Source organism: Archocentrus centrarchus, unplaced genomic scaffold (assembly GCF_007364275.1).
Source record: "Archocentrus centrarchus isolate MPI-CPG fArcCen1 unplaced genomic scaffold, fArcCen1 scaffold_57_ctg1, whole genome shotgun sequence".
In the NCBI taxonomy this organism is placed as follows: domain Eukaryota; kingdom Metazoa; phylum Chordata; class Actinopteri; order Cichliformes; family Cichlidae; genus Archocentrus; species Archocentrus centrarchus.
Window position 1 is genome coordinate 386,344 of NW_022060278.1, and position 21,013 is coordinate 407,356.

A 21,013-nucleotide genomic window follows, 5' to 3' on the forward strand; every position below is an offset into this window, starting at 1 on the left:
TGGAGGGCATAAGGGTTAAAACAGAAAATTTTTCGCTATCTGTTGCTATGATAGTAACGTAATCACGAAGCTGCAGGGACGTATTAAGATGCTTCCTTATGTGCAGACAAAGCCGACTCACACAGCCAACCTTTCATCCCGGAGTCCTGCTCAGACTTTTACTTTACTTTTCATGAACTTGACAGATTTCCTCAGGTAGCTCATTGCACCTGTATGATGAGGCACGTCACCAAATTCTGAAGCCATTTCCTTCAAAACTGCGGTGATTTAAACCTTTGCCTCTTAAAAAGTTCACAGTCTGTGTTTTGGTGCTTATGACACGTTCTGTCTTCAGGACTTTGCTGTGCAGCGTTTTTTCCCGCACATCGCAGGCGGAGAAAAGATCAGCTCCTTTCCTTGCCTGTCCGGAAAATCCCTGTTTTCCACTTTTCATTTGGTCATTTTTGGAGGTCAGACTAGCTCAAATTTTATTGTAAAAAGTGCTAACCAATGATCACCGATCAATGTGTCATTGGGAACACAGAAAAAAGGTGAGCGCACAGGTCTGTTACAGTGCATTATGGGATTTGTAGTATCAGTGGTGGGGGCGCTATTTACCCGTGGGCTATTAATAATAGCTATATAAATCATCCGCGGGCCTTATAAAACGTAGAACAGAGCACAATTAGAAAAACCACAATGGTTTATCATCTGCTGCACCTGTGAAAAAAAGAAAACATGAAGAAGAAACAAAATACAAAACCCCTCAACGTTCAAATAAAACTGAGGGACAGACAGCAGTGAAGAGCTGAATTGGGCCACCTCATCTTGATGTTTTGTTCCCTGAGCTTTTGCCAAGTTGTTGAAGGATGTTTTTGTGTTGTTCTTTATTCATGGCTGTGTTATTAGACTAAATTGTGAGTGGTCTCAGGATGCTTTACTGTTAGCATGACACCAGCCTGATGGTAGCACTCACCTTTTCTTCTCTAAACAGTCATTTTTCCAGATGTTCCAAACAATCAGAAAGGGTCTTCATCAGAGAAAATGACCTTACCTCAGTCCTCTACAGTCCAGTCAGTCTGTCCTTGATGAGAGAAGCAGCGTCTTTGCTGCCTTTTTGACACTCAGTCATCCTCCAAAAGTCGTTGCAACAAGAAAGTTTTCTCTCTTTTTCCATTTCCAGGGTGTGACGCAGTGATTCACTGTCAGCTCACCTGTGCAGGTCTCCTTCTTGGTGAGGCTAGCTTAAATGTTGCTGTAAAAAGTGCTGACCAATGTTTTTATCTGCTGACCACTGTTTAATGTGTCATTGGTAACCCCACAAAAACAGGTTAATGCACAGATGCACAAATTATCGTGGGCCTTGAGTTTGACTGATGTGTTCTACAGCATTGAAACTATTGAACCTTTTTCCTGTAACCACCATTAAACCTTTACTGGGAAACAGCTGGAGGTCCTTCATCAACCACCTGATCAGCAAGTGAAGAAAAGAGAACTTTGTAGCTGCTCCATCCTCCCTGTTTGTTTCACACAGAGAAAAATCTGCAGTACAGAAGTTAAAATATGCAGATGAACTGTTAATATGAAAAAAGTATTTCTTATCTGATTAATCGATTGGTCAGTGGAATAATTGATAGAATACTTCCATCATCCAATCTCTTCTGCTTATCCTGTTCAGGGTCACAGTGGGGCTGGAGCCTATCCCAGCTGTCATAGGGTGGGAGGCAGAGTCCACCCTGTACAGGTCGCAGCCTGTCACAGAGCTAACACAGAGAGACAGACAAACATTCACACTCACATTCACACCTATCAGCAATTTAGAATCACATATTAACCTAAACTGCATATTTTTGGACTGTGGGAGGAAACTTGGAGTAAACCCACACAAACACGGGGAGAACATGCAAACTCCACACAGAAAGACCCGGGCCAACCCAGACCTTCTAGCTGTGATTCAACAGCACTAACCACCATGACACCATGCTGCCTTTAAGACTTGTTTTCATGTTTAATCTTTCAGACAACATGGATATTTCCCTAACTTAGATGCTGCTGATGGCTGTCAACCACTAGATGGCACTATTAGTCATAATCAAAACCCAAGAAAACCTAATAACCATAGCAGGGCTGACCTCTTCTGACATAAAGGAGAATGTAACAGTTCAACATCCCAACTTGCATCACCACAAATTATTTTACAGAACAGCAGGAGTCGACTCAAAGTGCTTTTGAGTTGAGGCAAATAGATTAAATGTCCACAAAATGCACAACACAACAATATAAATATTAAACATGAAACCCACATAAACATGACACATAAATAGAACAAACAACAGGAACATTTAGAAAAAATCAAATGTATAAAAATCATTATATCTGATAGTATTTAAACCTTTTGTCATTCATGTGTTCTTGTTGTTCTTTCTTGAACATTAACAGTGTCAAACAAAGCTGTTGTGACTCTGCATCCAAACTGGACTGAGATATACAGAGGAGAGACGATCACTGTCAGATGTGAGATCCATGGAGGAGACACTGAGTGGGATTATGAATGGGAAAGAAACAGCTCCAGAAAACCTGAAAATCAAAATGAATACAGGATTAGACCTGCTACAACAATCAACAGTGGAAACTACCGCTGTAAGGGCCGAATGAAAAGTTCACAGCATAAAACAACAGAGTGGAGTGATTCAGTCACACTGACAGTTTCTGACAGTAAGTAGAGTCAAAGCTCCTTTAACCTGAGAATATAAACAGGCTGTAAAAATGTGTTTTTGTTAGTACATGTTGAGATTAGGGAGATTTTAGATGCTTAGGTAGTCTCACTCTTAAAGTTCATATTAAATATTTGGGATTCAATATTGCTGTGAAATTGAATTCAGTGTTCAGAGACTAAACATTGAGAGAAAATCTTTATTGAACAGATGGACCCCGTCCTGTCCTCACTGTGTCTCCATCATGGCTGAGTCCTGGAGCCTCAGTAACTCTGAACTGTGAGGTTGAACATCCGTCTGCAGGATGGAGCTTCTACTGGTATAAAGCTGTTCCTGATCTATCAGAGAAATCCTACAGTTATGAGCTGCTACCTGATGGCAGTGGGACTGCACAGGACTCCTACATCATTGATGGACAGACACACACAGCAGGATATGTGTGTAGAGCTGGAAGAGGAGACCCAGAGTATCACACTGATCACAGTGAACCAAAGTTTGTCTGGTCTGCAGGTCAGTTTGTTTCCATCCTTTCAATAAGCTGATGTTATGTCAACATTTTTATCCATCAGTTTTTCAGATTCAGCTCATTAAAATATAATTTTCACGATGATAAAATGTCTGCACACATTTTTCTTTTCTCTCTGAGTTCAAACTGAATTTTTTATTTCTTTTTATATATTTTTCATATGATAACATAAAAAAGAAAAATATGATATTCTAATAATTTTGTCATTGCAATGAGTACTTTTATTTTGGAGACTGAATCTCAGGTTACTGTTTGTAGTCATTATTTTTTCTTACTGGACAAACTGGATTTGCATCAATGAAACACTTTGTTTAGTGGTTACAGTTAATAAGGAGTCAGCAGGCAGGTTAACAGCTCTGACAAAAGTAGAAAGAAGATTTATTCTCATTTCACTAATAACAAATTATATTATTGTTTATTCAAAATGTGTTAAACAGTTCAAACTTACTTAAAGGGTATTTTGTTTTCAAGCAGGAAATTATAGTTTGTTGAAATATTAACTCTGATCTTCAGGAAGCAAATGAACATTTTCACTGTGATATTTTAATCCTAACATCTCTGAGCTTTGTCTCCTCCCTGCATGTTTCCAGATGTTCATTCAGCAGCGTCTCTCACAGTGAGTCCTGACAGAGTGCAACACTTCAGCTCTTACTATGTCTCACTGACCTGTGAGGGAAACTCTGCTGAGTGGAGAGTGAAGAAGTTCACTGAGGACGGCCGACTGACCTCTGACTGTAGGACAATGACTGGATCCACATGTAACATCAGTTCTTGACAAAGTCAGATTCTACAGTGTACTGGTTTGAGTCTGGATCAGGAGAGTTCAGCAGTGCAGTCAACATCACTGTACAGGGTATGTTATTATACATTTTCTTCTTACATTTGAATGATTTAGAAACATGAGCATTAGTCCCAGCTTTGCTGTATGTGAAGTAAATCTAAGAGACAAAAATGAAAATTTCAGACAATTTTAGTCGTCTCACCAAAGCAGGATAACACTCTTGGTCTTTCATTTCATTTCACTCAGTCTTTTAAATTGATTTATCAAAACTTCTCGAGTGCAACAACAAATGCAGATTTTATACATCGTTCAGAGCAGCAACTTTCTGTCATGCTCCTCGGTCTCTGACTCTGTTTTTGTAAAGTTTATACGTCTTTTATGCTTCTCTGAGTTTGTACTTTAGTTTATCTTTCGAGCTTCCTAGTAGGTTATATTTAAGTTGTTGAGTTTTCGGTTTATTTCACCTCCCCTGTGTTCCCTGTTTCCTGTTGTCAAGTCTTAGTCTCTGTTGTGGGTATTTTTCTGTCTTCCTGCTTTATTTTTGGTACTCTGGGTGTGTCTCGATTCAGAGCTGCATCCTTCTAAAGCTGCAGCCTACGTAGACCAGGAAGGCAGGAAGTGAGGGGCAGTGAAACGGGATGGTCTATCTGTCATATCTGCATCACCAGCCCTTACCTCAGCATAGCTCCTGTCGCCTGGCAACTGTGACAGTGTGAAGCACAGCTGAAGGCGTTAAAATGGAGCCTGAACTTCTGCTCATTATTTTCTTTGGTTTATTTAATCATTGAGGAACTGCAGCAGCTGTACTGTTGTACCGAACATCAAGGAATAACAATGAGCGAATGATTCACTTCCTGACAGTAAGACATTAAAGTTAAATAAAACTATCCAGCTATGAAGCTTACCTTTAATCTCAGCCAAACCGATTTGCTGAGGAACAAATGAAACACTGAAATAAGCCAAACATCAACCGTTAGAGACGATCTGACTGAATTATATCTGTGCTTAACTTCCACTCAGTGGTGAAAGTTGTGAAAATGATTCAGGCGTTCTCTCCGGGTATGGTGAGCATCGACCGCCCGGTCAGCTGACAGCTGGCGAGGAAAACTGGCTGTTAGACCAGTGAGAACGAGCATCTCAGAAATCATTGGAGCATTTTTTCAATTATGATATCTTGATAAGTTGAGGTTTACACATCTACATTCTCACCTAAAACACTGTAAAAGTTTATTTTGTGTCACACAAACAGTCAGATTTCAAAATCTTCAAGTGCTGGCCTCCGCCATTCCTCCAACAGGATTCAGCCCACAGTGAATTATGGGATAGGGGAGACCACGAGCATTTGTGCCTTAATTGAGATTATCGGATTATCTATGACATAATCTTCCTTCAAATGCAGCCTTAGAAGGATGCAGCCCCTGAATTGGGAAGCCCCCTCTGCTGTCTTTCGCCCCTTGCATTTAGTTTTAACCCCAACCCCCCACCTCATGTGTCTATTTAAAGCAGGGGTGTCCAAAATATGGCCCGTGGGCCAAACCCGAGTTCGGATTTTATATGGCCTATGAGTCTTGTCCATACATGTGTTATTTTTGGTCCCCCGGCCCAAGCAATTAATACAACTCAGCGTGTAATTCCTCTTTTTAACTCATGGAGGCAGTCTCATGTAACAGATGTCTGCCAACTGCTTCACCACCTTAAAAAGAAGAAGACTGGGTGGGGGTCATAGGTGCCACACAGTGTTACCAACTAGCGATGGGAATTCTGGCTCTTTTTGAGAGCTTTTGGCTCCCAAGTGGCTCCTCAGATTTATTGTAAAAATATGTGTAAAATGAATTACTAATGTAAAAACAGACATAAGATGTTATCTTTATGTATATACTCAACATAGAATAGAGAGCTCCAAATGTAAATTATAAAAAACAAAAGATTGGCACTCAGAAAAACCAAGGGCCTGTGAGGGGTTGATCCTGTTTCTCCTTCCTGATATGACCTGCCCTGTTTTGTTCCAATTGCACTGATGGATGCACAGTTTGCACATGCCTGTGCAGGTTGTTTGTGGAACCTGCTTGATAAAAATTTTTACCTTTGCACAGTCTGCACTCTGTCACATTAAAATGTGTCCAAACTACGTTTTCTGTCAATCATTTTCCTCCCTGTAACTTCCTCTTACTCTTTCCGGTCTCTAAGTGAACTTTGCAGGAGCCTCTCCCTCTGTGTACTCACTGTGTGGTCAGTGTAGACACGCAGATGGTGCCACACATCTTAACGCTCCACCTGTCTTCAATTCAATTCAATTCAATTCAGTTCAATTTTGTTTTCATAATGTATTGTGGGTAAAGACCCTACAATAATACAGAGAAAACCCAACAGTGTCATCAGATGACACCAGCACGTCTCTCGTGTCTCTTTATCGGTGACGGGTAAAAAAATAATTTTTTAGTATTTGCCAAAAAAAAAAAAAAAAAGATTTGCTATTTAAACTGGTGTAAATTAATCTTTGGCCAATAATCTGTCAAACATTTTTCTCATGATAATATCGATTTATTTTGAGTGAGAAAGAACACTCCTGTCACAGGTAGAAGCTGCAATCACGTTTTGGCAAAGTGATTTTTATATTTTCTTTATGAGGTAAAAACTCATTTTTTCAGAGAGATCTGCCCAAGAGTGCAGCAGAAGAATATAACATCACAGCTCTATAAAGATAGTTGATGGAGCAGGTAGATTATAATGTAGATACAGTAACACAGTCATAAAGATACAAAACAGGTAATTTCTTAATTTTATTTATAAGGCCTTCATAAATTCTGTGGACTACAGTCTACTAACCAATGTAAGCAGAGACATTATACATCAAAAACACACAAAAACGTTGGCAATCAGGTTGTCGTTTTTTTTTCTGAAATCACTATTTGGCACAACACCAGCAGCTGGATAAGATCAAGTTTCCAGAGATGAACATTTGCATAGAAAATGTTCATCTTGTTTGGCTCCACATGTTTGTGAATGCAGATTTTCTCTGTTCTGAACTCAAACAAGAACTGCTTGAGATCCAGACTGAGTGACTCCACCTACGTGACATTTTACACACATCTACCACTGCTCTGGAGTCAGACCTGCCCTGTGTACCTGTGTGTCCTTCACATTATTGTCAGTATCCAGGGTTATAATAGTTTTGGATTTTACATTATAGTTTAGTTTTAGTTAGTTTTTACTTTTTTTTCTCTAATTCAGTTAGTTTAATTAGTTTTCAGAGTGTTTTGCTCGTTTTATTAGTTTTTATTTTTGGTTTCATGCTTAGTTTTTAGTTAGTTTCAGTTAGTTTCAGTATTAGTTTAGTATTTTCATACCTGATCAGGTGCAAGATTCAAGGCGCAAAAGGGACTATTGTGTAATGAAAACTTGACAAAAGATACAGTTAAAGAAATATAGTCAACAACCACTGTTCACAAGACATGCTAATTTGTGTAATATTAAGGACACACATGAACATCAACAGGGAGAAACAAAGAAAAACATGAACTCCCAAACTCAATAAATTCTACAATAAACTCCACAATAAACTTCAGCATCAGTGCAGCAGATTAATAACGCCTACATGTGGTGTTAAACAAAACAAACTCTTTGAAGGAGTCAAAGCTCAAATCCAGCTGCATCCTGATGTTCTCACCACCTGAAGCTGCTTCTGTTTTGGAGCTAGCTTGGTTAGATGCTCGCTATTAAACCTGCAGGGTCCTTTGCGGCCTCTGTACACAACCTACAGAAGTTGCCGACCTCATGTCCGCATTTATGCTTGTGTAGCTGGATTGTGTGTGTTAATTACCTTGTGTCGTGTGCAGGTGTTTGTACTCAAAGAACCTCCATACGGGACTCTGCCGCTTTCTCTGCAGACCGCAGCCATTACTTTGCGGACCAGCGCGGTGAGCGCACGCACATGCGCACTCACACAGTTGTCCTGTGGCGCTCCCCAGCTTAAACTCGGGAGAGCGGAAACAATGATGATTTTTACTGGAACTACTTATTTTTATGAATTACTTATTTTTTATTTTTATTTTTATTCTTCTTATTATATGTGTGTGTATATATGGTTGCAGGTACAAAATACATTCACTGTGCATTGTACTGTGGTATAACTGTGCATGTGACGATAACACTATCTTATCTTAATCTAACTAACGTTAGGAACAATCGGGACCTGCAGAAGCAATCTGACTAGAGCGAAAATTCAATTTGTGCGACTTTTACTGTAGATTTTAATCTAGTTCTAATTCTAAACAGTGTTACTCCAGACTGGTTCCAGAGTCCAGGTCGTGTGTTGGGGTGAGCCCAGAACCTCACCCATCACTGGGGGGTGATGCCACTGAGATAGTTGAACAACTGGCAGGGCCCCAGAGACAGATGAGATTCACCCTGACATGGAGAGCTCGGGTGAAGCTTCTGGATTGGCAGACTGGGGTGGTGGTTCTCATCTTGAAGGGGGAGGCTGTGCTCCAACTATAGGAGGATCAAACTCCTCAGCTTCCTCATCGTCAATCATCTCATCATCATCATCATCACAGTTTCCAAAAAGAACTCAGTCACATATTTTTCCTCATTGTGATGACGGTTTGGTTTAGGGAAGTTTTGTGTTCACTGTGATCTGAACTTAATTTTTCATGTCACCAGATCACAATTCAAAATAAATTCTATACAAATATTTAGTAAAAAAAAAGTCATTTGACACATACAGAAGTTTTTAAATATACACGATCAGATATTTGATCTTCATGATGAAAAGCATTTGTTCAATCTGTTCTTATTATTGTGTGTCAGCTTTTTTCTAAAAGTCTGCACCAGCTGATCTGACTGAAACAATTGTGTTTGATTGTGTCCACAGATGATCGATGTCCTATCCTGGTGAGTCCTGTTCATCCTGTGACTGAAGGAGCTTCTGTTAGTCTGAGCTGCAGTTCGAGGACACAAAAAATACTTTTCCATGTGTTTTTCTACCACAATGACAAACTTATTCAAAGTGATACCGAGAGGAGCTGAAGATCTCTGCAGTGTCAACAGTCTGATGAAAGGTTTTACAAGTGTGAATACTCAGAAGAGAGTCACCACAGAGCTGGATGTTAGTTAAAGGTGAGAGGATCAAAGCAGTTTTTACTTGATTTATTGTAGATTGATTATTAATATTCTTGTTCCTTGGTACTGTTCTGATGTACTGCAGGTGTGTATGTTTACAGACCCTGGTGGGTCTTTTTCACACAGAAACAAATAAAGACGGGAGAACTCAGCTGCGTTTGGTCTGCAGGCCTTCCTCGTCTGTTTATTTACAAAACATTAAATCATACTTCTTCTCATTCACAATATATTCTTCTAACATATTTCTTAACACAAACTACAAATATTAAATCTTTTGCCCTTGTATACAAAAAACAAAATGACTGCCCATAATTTCAGGGTCACTTTCGTCTGCAAGCTACTTACAAGGAAATGCTACAGCTACCCTACTGCAAAAACTGGGTGTAATAATATTAACACTCCATTACCTGCTTATATTACCTTTTTGCTAACACTTCATTATAACTAAAAACATGAAAAACGATATTTTCACAAAACACATCTATACACAGATCTAGAAAGTAACAGAATTCAGAAATATAAATATTTTCCTCGTGTTTCTGACTCTTCAGGATTTGGAAATGTTAACTTTCTTCTAGAGTCGTCTTCTCATTACTGATCGTTAAACTCAGCCACACTTCAAATTAATTATATCATTAGAAAAATATCCTTAATTATTTTTAAATACAGCAACGTAAACATAAAAGGTTCAAAGTGCTGATTAAACGAGTACTTTGTGTGACAGTTGTTACAGTGTGTTGTATCTTCATCATCAAGGTTTTGTGATATTTCGTGCAGTTTCTTTAAATTGTTCTGATTCATTTTTCTGTTCTGTTCTTGTTCTAAACTGAACTGCAGATAAACCAAAGGCTGAACTGAGAGCTGATAACACAGCTGTTCCAGCAGGGGGCAGTGTGGACCCTGAGCTGCTCTGTGGAGGGCTCTGCTGGCTGGAAGTTTGACTGGTTCAGACGTGATTCAGTCTCTTCTGAAGCTCAGCTCATGAGAGAAATGAGCAAACAGAGATATTAGAGTCTCACAAGGAGGTCTGTACCATGCAGAGGAGGGAGAGGAGATCCAGCTTCTTCTCTGAGGACAGTGATACAGTTATGATTAAGGAACAAGGTGAGTGTTAAGTTTTGTTGTAAAATAAAACACACGTTGAGGATCAAACATCAAAGTAACACTTGATAACTGTGAAGGTTTTTCCTTTGTGTGTTTTTTTGTGTGTTTTTTGGGAACAGTTTTGTCTGCTGTGAAACTGCATCCCAGCTGGTCTCAGATATTCACTGGTGAGAAAATCAGCCTCAGATGTGAGATTGAAGGAAGGTGAAGGAAGGTGTGGAAATATGAATGGAGAGCACCCCAACACAATCAGCCCTCCAACATCCAGAGAATACAGGATCAGCAGAGTTTCAGGGTCCACAGAGGAGCCTACAGCTGTCGGGGTAGCAGTGACTATCTCTTTACAGGATGGAGTGATGCCTTCACTCTGACAGTTTCAGGTACGTTAGTCTTGATTCATGCTTGAACTTTAATGTTTTACTGAAAGCATCTGTCTGAATAGGAAAACAAGAAATATTTCTGCCTCCAACAATGATCCAGCTGTCTCCAGACAATCAATCAATCAATCAATCAATCAATCAGCATCAATCAATCAATCAATCAATCAATCAATCAATCAATAAACTTTATTATCAAGAGGAGCAGTTTGTTTTGCAGCCAACAGCAAGAATGAATCAAACAATCAAACATACAACCAGGGACACAGAATCATCTAAAAGTTAACAGCAGTGGGAATAAATGAGAACTTCAATCTTTTTGTTCTGCACTGTGGCAGAGAGTACCTCCTTCCTGAACAAATACATATGCTGCTGAGCCTTTGCACAAATGGCATCTGTATTTGCATTAAATGACAGTTTGTTGTCCAGTATAGTGCCCAAATATTTGTATTTCTCCACTGCTTTTATTTCCTATCCATGAATATGAACAGCAGGTAAGGATTAAGTTTTCCGACTAAAGTCTGTGATCATTTCCTTTGTTTTTGATGCATTTATGTCCAGAAAGGAATTCCCACACCAAGTTACAAAGTCATCTACAACTGGGCCATGGTCAGGATCTGCATCATGGAGCAGAGAGATGATCACTGAGTTGTCTGTGTACTTAATTATATATCTGTTCTGTTGTGGCTTTGACAATCATTTGTGTAGAGAACAAATAAAAGTGCAGAGAGGACACGTCCCTGAGGGGAACCAGTGGAGGATAAAAGCAGATAAAATGCTGCTGACTCGCACTCTCTGTGGTCTATCTGTTAAAACATCCATGAGCCAAGAAACCAGACCAGAATCAAGATTATATGTAAGACGTCTCACTAAAATATGGGGCTGAATGCGATTAAAAGCAGATGAAAAATCTATAAAACGCAAATGGGAAAAATTACGTGCCCCATCCAGATGCTCCAGAACTTTGTGGAGCAAAGTGCACACAGCATCCTCCACACCCCTCCCTGTTCTATTGGTGAATTGGAGGGGGTCTAATTTTGTCTGAGTGGCACAAAAATTTCTCACAAGTTTCTCAAATATTTTCATTAAAAAAGATGTTAAAGCAACAGGATGATAATCATTTAAGGATTTAGATGCTTTAACTTTAGGCACCAGTACAATAATAGAGTCCTTCCAGATATGAGGAACTTTATGAAACTAAAGAGACTTTGAGAAAAGAAATGAAAAAAATTCCAGCCAATTGCTCTGCACAGTTTTTAAGGAGACGTCCATTTATTGTATCTGGGCCTGGACTTTTCCACTCTTTTACCCCCTTAAATAATTTGAGCACTGATAATCTATCAATAATAATAACTGACTGTTTTGAGGAAACATCCCTGTACACAGCCAGTTCTTCATTAAAATTGTGAATGTTAAAACCATTGTAAAAAATTTTCAAATCATTTGCCAGCTCTAAATCAGACAGACCTCCAAAAGAAATGGGACACTGGGTTGCACTCCCATAATAAACTTAACACCCTCCCAAGCAGGGTGTGAGCGTCCAGTGCTCAGCAGTGACTGTACTTTATCTTTATATTTAATTTTGGCCAGCTTCAGTTCTTGTTTCACTTGCTTTTGCAACTCTCTGCTATGAAAAACATCACCACGGTTGAAAGCAATGTTCCTCTGATTAATGATACTTTTCCAAGCTTCGGATACTCACAGTTTGTTATTTGGAAAAAGGCAAATTTCCTTCTTTGGGATTATCAAGTCTTCACAAAAATTAATGTTTGCTGTGATGGTCTCTGTAATTTCAGGCAGATTAGGACAGCAGTTCTTCTCACTGTGCAAACAGAAAGGAGAGACACCGTGTTGTGGTGGTCTTAAAATATGATCAGTTTAAAGGGGAAAGTACACAGATGACAGTTTGATAAGTGAATGATAATCACGGAAATTTATAGTGTAGTTTTGTAGACAGTAAATGTTTAACATGTGATCAACGCTATAAAAAGTGACAATCTAATGAACTTTTTCCTGTAAACTCAACAGCAGGTAAACCCAGAGCCACACTGACACCACTAAGTTCAATCATACCAGCAGGGGGCAGCGTGACACTGAGCTGCTCTGTGGAGGGCTCTGCTGGCTGGAAGTTTGACTGGTTCAGACGTGATTCAGTCTCTTCTGAAGCTCAGCTCATGAGAGGAAATGAAGCAAACAGAGATATTAGAGTCTCACAAGGAGGTCTGTACCACTGCAGAGGAGGGAGAGGAGATCCAGCTTTCTTCTCTGAGGACAGTGATACAGTTATGATTAAGGAACAAGGTGAGTGTTAAGATTTGTTGTAAAATAAAACACATGTTGAAGACCAAACATTAAAGTAGCGCTTGTTAACTATGAAGGTTTTCCCTTTGTGCATGTTTTATCCACTCTGTGTTTTACAGGCTGTAAAAATGTGTTTTGTTAGTACATGTTGAGATTTTAGATATTTTAGACTTTTAAATAGTCTCACTCTTGAAGTTGATAAAGACTAAAGATTGGGACAAAATCTTTATTGAACAGATGGACCCCGTCCTGTCCTCACTGTGTCTCCATCATGGCTGAGTCCTGGAGCCTCAGTAACTCTGAACTGTGAGGTTGAACATCCGTCTGCAGGATGGAGCTTCTACTGGTATAAAGCTGTTCCTGATCTATCAGAGAAATCCTACAGTTATGAGCTGCTACCTGATGGCAGTGGGACTGCACAGGACTCCTACATCATTGATGGACAGACACACACAGCAGGATTGTGTGTAGAGCTGGAAGAAGAGACCCAGAGTATCACACTGATCACAGTGAACCAAAGTTTGTCTGGTCTGCAGGTCAGTGTGTCTGATAATAATCTCACTGTCAGTAATCAGGTCACATATCCTGGATGTCTTATTACAGATCACATGACATTTACAGAGTGAAGATTTCTGTGTGCAGAGCTGCTGTACACCTCTGTATTCTGCACACTGTGGACAAACTATACAAAAGCAAGTTTACAGAAACTTCAAGCAGCTTCTAATGAAGCCATGAGATTATTACTGAGGAGACCCAGATAGTTCAGTGCAGTGAAATGTTTGCAGCTGCAGGAGTCACTGCATTTAAAGCTGTATTAACAAATCTTGTATGAATTTATTTACAATTATTTTGGGTTTAACAAGTATGAGATTTAATACCATACTGAGGAGACATCAGTGCAGCTGTCTCTCTGTAGGAAAATTATCTCTCTGTTTTTTCCCTTTAAATTCTGGACTGTTGAGTCTGTAATGTGTAAAGACTGATTGAGTTTTCAAGTTAAAAATGATCGTTTGACAAAATTAACACTGATTGAAATATGAGCAGAAAAAGCTTCAAACAAATGAACATTTTCACTGTGATATTTTATTCCTAACATCTGTGAGCTTTGTATCCTCCCTGCATGTTTCCAGATGTTCATTCAGCAGCGTCTCTCACAGTGAGTCCTGACAGAGTGCAACACTTCACCTCTGACTCTGTCTCACTGACCTGTGAGGGAAACTCTGCTGAGTGGAGAGTGAAGAAGTTCACTGAGGACGGCCGACTGACCTCTGACTGTAGGACAATGACTGGATCCACATGTAACATCAACACATCACAGTCAGATACTGCAGTGTACTGGTGTGAGTCTGGATCAGGAGAGTTCAGCAGTGCAGTCAACATCACTGTACAGGGTATGTTATTATACATTTTCTTCTTGTATTTCAGTGATTTAGAAACATGAGCTTTGCTGTGTGTGAAGTGGCAAAACAAACACAAATGACAATTAGTTTAATTTTATGCGTCTCACCAAAGCAGCATAATATTCTTGGTTGTTGGTCTCATTTCACTTGACATTTATAAAGCAGTTTATAAAAGTTTCTTTGGCAATAAACTGCTAAGAAGCTCAAGATGTGTCATCAGAGTGTATCATGTAAAAAGGTGCAGTTGTATCAAAGGTTCTGCTGTATGTGAGTTCTCCTCAGTGCAGAGCCAATCAGGGAGTTCAGAGCAGCAAACTTTCTTTATTTTACCTGCACTGTGCACAGCTCCATGAACTACTCTGCCCCACCTCTCCTCCTGCAGCTGTGCTCAAACCACACCTCACTGCTACAGTAGCCACATATATAAAAATGAATATAATTATCTAATTTAGTCCCATAGTGCATCCTGGTGTCAGGTGTTCACCAGGTAAGTGACACACATGCACACCTGACCACCCGCCACCTTCTTCCATCACTCTGTGGTCAGCATGGTCACTCTGACTGGTTTGCAGCTTTGCAGTCCCAAACACAGCAAACTGTGTATTCTGACTCCTTTCTATCAGAACCAGCATGAACTTATTCAGCATCAGATCACACGGGCCAGCCTTCACTCCCCACATGCATCAATGACCCTGTTGGTTCATCACTTTTGACAGATACTGCAGATCAGGAACAGCCGACAAGACCTGCAGTTTCAGAGATGCTCTGACCCATTTTCAGTTGCTGCCTAATACGTCCCACCCACTAACAGATGAAGAGATAATCAGTGTTATTAACTTCACCTGTCAGTGGTCATAATATTAAATCCACTTTTTCTGTAAAGCTCTACCTAAACATGTCACCTGTGGCTGCAACTCATCATCATGAATGAATGAATGAAGTTTTATTGCCATGTGGGTGAACAAGTTCACACATTGGAAATTGCAGTTACAGAACACCATCCAAATACACAAACACAACACACATAGGGGGATATGTGTCCTCGGGTCATGCAGCCGTTTACTTGCAGCGCTACCTTTGGCAGGAGGAGAAAACAACACATCATGGGGAAGTTAGGTTAAAAAAAAGTCATCTGGTACAGAGCTCAAAAGAGCACTATACCAGGGTCCAAAAAAAACCACCTTAGCAAAGCATTTGCACATGTAAAGCAAGGACAGCGGCGGTAGGTGAGGTCAGGTCAGGAGGGGATGCAGACGGAGACGAAAGGTGGGGGCATTGTGGAGCCAGATGCCAGGATCCAGCCAAAACAGTTCGCTGATAGTGGTGGAATTTCATCAGCGGCCGTGATACACCAGACCCAGCTTCACAAATCACAACGCAGAGTGGGGGAGAGAGCAGCCGCACACAGAGCCCTGGAGAGAGATATGGTTGCCAACCCAAGGCCGGCAGGGGAGCCGAATTCCTGATAACAAATGTTGTTTTGGAACAGGCTGCTTGTTTTTCCAACAGCCTTCAGTCTTACTGGGAAACCATTCAAAAATCCAATATTCCAAATTCGCTGATTGCCGTCCTCACTGTGCAGAACCGAACTATATCTCCTGATCTAACCCCTCTCGCCTGCGAGCTCGCTAATCTTGCGGCTCAGGTCCACCAGGCTTTGAGTCTGAGTTTGTACGGCTCTGCTCAGCCCGTCCACCTGGGTCGGCAGCCTCTGCAGATGTCGAACCGCCGTCCAGATTTTCTTAATTTGCCAGTAAAGCAGGTATCCACCGAGCCCAAACAGAGAAGATACCGCTACCAAAAAGCCGAATATGTAGGCGTCTTCCACGTCTTCCACTCCAAGGGCCGAGAAGCACACAGGTCTCCACGAGCTCCAAGAGTCGATGACGTATCCAACCGGGTCTGTTCCACTCGGACACGCAGGCTCCCCTTTCCCAGATCTCATAGTGGAAAAAATTCGATCAATGATGGAGAATGCCCAGTTTGCCAGATCCATGGTTCAATCTTGTTCTTATGCGGACAGTGTGTAAAAGACGCTCTCACAGCAAGCAGCAAGCGGAGAGATGGGGAGGGCAGGGAGAGAGAGATAGTGCGACCGTCTCCGACAAGAGCAGAATCATCATCATCATCATCATCATCATTATCATCATCATCATCATCATCATCATCATCATCATCATCATTCCACCATCACATTTTCCAAAGAGAACTCAGACATTTTTCCTTATTGTTATGAGTTTTTGGTTTAGGGAAGTTTTTTGTGATCTGAACTGTGCAGCACATTTACTGAGGAGGCTGTTTAGCACTACTGTGACTTAATGAATGGAGCATTTGTTGTGCTTCATTCCTGTTGCAACAACAACCCAGACCTTAAGAGGAGAAGGTTTCATGTCACAATTCCAAACAAGTACTATAGAGATGATTTGAAAAAATAAGACACATACAGAAGTTTTTAAACATTCAAGATCAGATATTAGATCTTCATGATGAAAAGCATTTGTTCAATCTGTTCTTATTATTGTGTGTCAGCTTTTTCTAAAAGTCTGCACCAGCTGATCTGACTGAAACAATTGTGTTTGATTGTGTCACAGATGATCCTGATGCTCCTATCCTGGTGAGTCCTGTTCATCCTGTGACTGAAGGAGCTTCTGTTAGTCTGAGCTGCAGTTTGAGGACACAAAAAATACTTTCCAATGTGTTTTTCTATCACAATGACAAACTTATTCAAAATGATACCCGAGAGGAGCTGAAGATCTCTGCAGTGTCAAAGTCTGATGAAGGTTTCTACAAGTGTGAATACTCAGGAAGAGAGTCACCACAGAGCTGGATGTTAGTTAAAGGTGAGCAGGATCAAAGCATTTGATGAATATTTGTAAATATTTTGATGACTGAGAAGGAAAATATCCAATATAATTACAGTTTATTAATAATTGTGTGTTGTTACAGTAACTGTGTCAGCAGCTGACAGCTCTTCGTGGCTGATTGTTGGACTGGTTTGTGGAGTCTCTCTCCTCATTATTCTCCTGCTCTTGTTGTATCGCTGCAGACAGTCCAAGTGTGAGAGCCTCTTCTTTTGATGCTGGATCAGATATTTATTTTACTACACACACTTTAATTATTCAGACATAAACATCATTCTGATCTCATTGTGTAATAACATGTGTCTCTTTCACAGATTCATGCTTCACCAGGTTGGTATAAAACTTTTTATTATTATTATTTTAAACCTGCATCAGTTACTTTGAATTTATTGTGTTTCTTTCATGTTTCAGGTCGATCCAGTCTGAGAGTCACAGTTCGAGCTCCACCACAAATCATGGAGTCAACCAGGATGAAACTCATGAATACGACTCTCTTCATCCTGGTCAGCACTTAAACCGATCTTTTTATCATTATTAATATTGACTCTTCATTCAGTCTGCATTAACTCTGATTTTTCTCAGGTTCAGTTTGTGTTCAGCAGATTTTCAAAGAATATTTATCAAAAACCAGCTGAACAAATGTCCAAATAAACAGCTGACTGCATAAAAGATCAGAAATAATCATTTTAGAGACCTGATTGTGTAAAAGGATACACAAATGTTGTTTCATATCATAACACAAACACTGACACCATTATGGCTTCATGGTGTGAAAGTGTCTCACAGTCCTGATTTTGACTCACAGTTCAAATGAAACTCTGAAGTGTTTGTGTTTGTGCACTTGTCTATTTGTTGTAATGTCAATAAAATGATCGCTCTGACTCTGGTTTGCTGACCTTTATGAATCAATCACACATGTGGGAGACACTGAAAATGGTGAAGTGCAGTATTTATACTTTGAACAGCACAACAGTTAGAGATGAAACACATGTTTGATTTAATGAGACTGACTGCAGGTGATCTGTTTACAATCCTGTAACTACAAATGTTACATTTCAGGTGCAGATGAACCCCAGAGTGTCACATACTCTCTGATTGAACTGAAAAACCTTGGAAAGAAGAGTGAGTGTGCAAAACACATGCAACACAGAAAATAATAGAAATGTTTTCCAATGCTTAGAAATGTATTAATAATTGAGTTTTGATCTGATGATCTTAACAGGGAAGCATCATAAACCAGAGGAGAGTGCTGTTTATGCTGAGGTGAAGGTGGGAGCTGCAGGTACGTCACAACAGCCTCATTCACTGTTTGTACTTGAATGTGTCATCATCATACTGCAGGTAATTATAGGTCAACATGGAGTTTAGTTACTTACCAAGCTTAGCTACTGAATCACAGAAACCACAGATTCTGACCCAGACTACAATCACAAAGACACATAAGCTGAGGCGTCAGTGTAACAACTGATTGTCATTTTAATTCCTTTCACTGTGTTGTTGTTGTAAAAAGTTTGAATCCACCTCTAAGTCCAGAAGCATCAACAGCTTTGTGTCATAAACCTGCTAAACAAATGTGTCCTGAGGTCTGATCTTCTCTTTCAGAGGACAGGCTGATGTATGCTGAGGTCAACAAAAAACAAAAAAACAACAAGAAGAAAACAGGTGAGTAAAGTCTGCATCACCTCCACTGAATATGTTTATTCAGTAGTTTCTATTCATGTATTCATAATTCATTATTGCAGTGTAGTATCATCACATAGAAAGTTTGGGGTGGGGGGGGGGGGTGTGCTCTGCTGAGTGTCCTTGAGCTGCATTAGTGGAGACATCATTCGTCCTCCTCCTGGATAATTATATTATTGTGTTTATGATCTTACAGTCAGTTTGTTTTCAATGATCTTTTCATCCACCGAACTTCGAGTCCTGCAGCTGATGCAGACGTTATTTCTGAAGTCCAATCAGGAAGCTCTCTCTGTATATATGCTGCCATGCAGGCTGATTTATTCTTCACTTATTAAACGGCTTCAGCCCAGAATATCTTTACATGCTGGAAATCACTTTGTCTGTTTGTGGTTGTCTACAGGTCAGTGAGGAGAGCTGCAGCAGCAAAAGCCAAAAGAAGCATTTGATGAGCCGCCTCCTCTGCTCCACAATATCAGACAGGCTTAGCTTTTCTACAGTTAGCTATATTATCTTCTAATATCATATAGACTTACTGCTTCATTTGATCATAAACACATGGAGGTGTATTCCTATTTAATATCCATGCGCTCTCTATATTCATTTAATATTCTTTTATCCTGCTCCAACAGCAGTGACGAAAGTTTGAAATATCTGATGTTTAACAGCTGATAGCACGACTTAAAGTCAGTGTTTTCAGGAGGAAGTACTGAGGTGTACACCAACAAGCAGTTTTTCTGTGTTTGTCTAAATATCTAAGAATTATGATCAGCACTGTGTAGATCTGAATGCATTTCATGTGCATTTTTGACCATTTTGTGCATCTATAGTTGGAAGGTAGAAGTCTCATCTTCTGAGATTTGAACATTTTGTTTATGGTTGATTTTGGTTCCCGGTAGATTTTATACAAACTAAACGTCCAACCATGAAACAGGTTAACATGTGCAAATCTAGAATAAAACTGATGTTCATGCAGCAGGTTGGCTTTGAGTTTCATTACCTTTACCATGACAGACAGTCTGTTGTGTGACAAAGAGGGAGTGTGAACAGAGAGCAGCTGTTTGTGTGCTGATGTCTCAGAATGCAGTCAGAACACTGCAGCAGAGAACTTGTACATGTGGTATATCTCATATGAAAGACTGCATGAGACACAGACCACAGAGGACAACAACAGCATGACACACAAGTATCGTCGTACAGTTTCCCTCACACTCGTTTCTTTGGCTCATAATTGATTTACAAATATGGCACAAACGATCAGGGCCTCTTACTATGAACACGTTTAATATATCCAGATATCTTTCTGTTATCTGGATTCATCCTCACACTGATAAATAGGATAAACATGAAGCTGGTTATCAACTGGTTACGTTAACTCAAGATTTCCCTGCTTGTTGGTAGCAACCAATCCAAAGGGGCTTTTTGGGGTCACATGACTTTTCTTCCACAGAAAAGGATCCCTGTGAGTGCCGCCGACTCCTGAGACTTTATCAAATGTTTACCAAAAAAAAATCCATAAAGAACATAAAAAATATTTCAGTAAAATGCGACAAAAGAACGTGAATAATAGCAGAGCAAATCATTCATCTGGTGATTTAGAGCACATATGAAATGTGAAATAAACATTTTAATTCCAGTTTTATTGCTGAGTGCGCTCACATTAGGGGAGGGGGGGGCTCTCACTGGGAGTCAGGTGTATAATTAACCAACTAACCATCAGCCCCCCCTGCTGGATGCAGAGTGGTCACTCCTCCTTTATCCATCTATTTTCTTATCAGGGTCTCAGGGGGTCTGGAGCCTATCCCAGCTGTTACGAGGCAGAGAGGCAGGACACACCCTGTACAGGTCACCCGCTGTCGCAGGGCTAACTCAGAGACAGACAACCATCCACACCTATGGGTAATTTAGAATCACCAACCTAACCCCACTGTGGGAGGAAAGCCGAGTACCTGGAGAAAACTCACACAAACACGAGGAGAACATGCTAACTCCACACAGAAAGCCTCTGGCTAAGGTGGATTCAAACCCAGGACCTTCTTGCAGTGCTAACCGTGATCCCCTCCAGATCAGTATTTCTGGTTTAATGCAGTACCCTCTTTTATTTTGGTGCTGGCACAACCAAACCGACCGAAACCTCAGGCCACCTGCCTCACCTTTTCTCCCATAGCCCCC

The 21,013-nt window shown here is 40.3% G+C and overlaps 1 pseudogene; it reads left to right on the top strand.

The window, feature by feature from the left end:
- Positions 1 to 21,013, top strand: part of LOC115777559 (obscurin-like) — a 698,358-nt pseudogene that overhangs the window by 17,629 nt on the left and 659,716 nt on the right.